Here is a 1955-nt window from a genome sequence, read left to right as displayed (position 1 = left end):
TCTATGTGCGATCATGTTTTCGATGTTGTCTGAGGTGATTTGAGGGCTCGACTAAGTTTGTATGATGTTTTGGAACTTAATGGTATGCTTGGTTGAAGTCTCGGGAGCCTCGGGTTGATTTCGGATAGTTATCGGATCAATTTGAAGTTAGGGGGAATGCTGAAGCTCACCAGCTTTTGGTGTAATCGCACCTGCGGAGTGGGGATCGCATGCGCGTTCTCGCAGAAGCGAGAAGGGAGCCGCAAAAGTGTCCAGGAAGGAAGTGAGCAGAGGTCATAGGTGCGAGGTTATTTCCGCACCTGCGTTATCGCAGATGCGGCATTGAGGGCGCAGAAGCGGAGGGCTCGCAGGTGCGATGGGGAGTTCCGTACCTGCAGTTGCGCAGATGCGAGGCGAGGACCGTAGAAGCGGATGCCCAGCTTTAGTGGTTCACCACAAAAGCAGAATTTTATTCGCTTCTGCGACACCGCAGATGCAGAACGGCTGGACAGAAAGTTAAATACAAGGATTCGCGATTTTGACTTTATTTCAAATATTTCAAGCACGGTTTAGGCGATTTTTGAGAGGCTTTTTCGAGGGGATTCTCGAGGTAAGTCCCTTGTGCTCATTTTGGATCAATAATATACCTTCCCCATTGATTTTCCCACCTAGTTGGTGTGTATTTAAGGTGTAAATTGGGAGTTTGAGGCTAGGGATTTGGGGAGTTTGATTTGGGGATTTGGGTGACGATTTGGTGTCGGATTTTGATAAATATGGTATGGTTAGACTCGTGGTTGAGTGGCCTTTAGGGTTTTGTGACTTTTATTGAATTTCAAGAAGTGGGCCCGGGGGCCGGCTTTTGAGCTGATTCTTGATTTTGATTAATAACTTAGCATTTCCTTATGGAGTTGATCCCTTTAGCCCGTATTGATTATATCACATTGTTTATGGCTAGATTCGAGGCATTCAGAGGCTGTTTCGCGAGGCAAGAGTGTGTTGGAGTAGAGAATTTCTCGTATTGAAGTAAGTAACAGTTCTAAATTTGGTTCTGATGGTACGAAACCCCATATTACGTGTCATGTATTTGGTTTTGAGGTGACGCACATGCTAGGTGACGGGCGTATGGGCGTGCACCGTAGGAAATGTGACTTGGTCAAATTCCGTGGAACCGTGTAGTTGTATAATCTATTTTTATCTGTACATTCTCCATGTAGTAGAGAAATTGAACGACAAATCATGTTAGAAATCATGTTTAGACTATGTGTTGGCACTGTAGGGACCTACAGAGGTCGTGTACATGTTGAATTATCTGCTAAATTATTGTTTTGTACTCAGTCACAGGTTTACTTGTTTATTATATCTCATTCTCTATTGTTCCTTGCTGATACATTATATCATTTCTGTTAGGGATGACTTTCATGACTACTGAGAGCCCGAGAGACTGGAGAGATTTATGACTGAGTGAGGCCGAGGGCGTGATTGTGAGATAGTAATACTATAGCACGTGAGTTGTCCGTGCGGATCCAGATATTATACAGTAGCACGTGAGTTGTCCGTGCAGCACGTGAGTTGTCCGTGCAGCACGTGAGTTGTCCGTACAGATTATAGCACTTGGGCTGAAGGAGCCCCTTCGGAGTCTTCACACACCCCCAGTGAGTGCAGGTACCTACTGAGTACGAGTGTCGAGTATTGAGTGAATGGGAGGGTTGAGTGACTGTGGCCCTGAGAGGATGCATTTGATTTCATTATTGTTGCACTTAACTGCTATGTATCACTGTCTTGAAATTTCTAAAAGATATTACACTCTGTTTCACTTAAACTTGTCATGGAGTAATTGTTTGATCTAATTTACCGAACTTGAGAGCATGCGTACTTTCCTATGTTGAAATCACGATAATTGAACTATAAATGTGAAGTTCGTCACTAATTTCAGTTCTTTATTTAGTCTTGTTACTTACTGAGCTGGTTGTACTCAC

This window comes from Nicotiana tabacum, chromosome 12, assembly GCF_000715075.1.
Source record: "Nicotiana tabacum cultivar K326 chromosome 12, ASM71507v2, whole genome shotgun sequence".
Taxonomy (NCBI): domain Eukaryota; kingdom Viridiplantae; phylum Streptophyta; class Magnoliopsida; order Solanales; family Solanaceae; genus Nicotiana; species Nicotiana tabacum.
Note: the sequence above shows the minus strand (reverse complement) of the source record.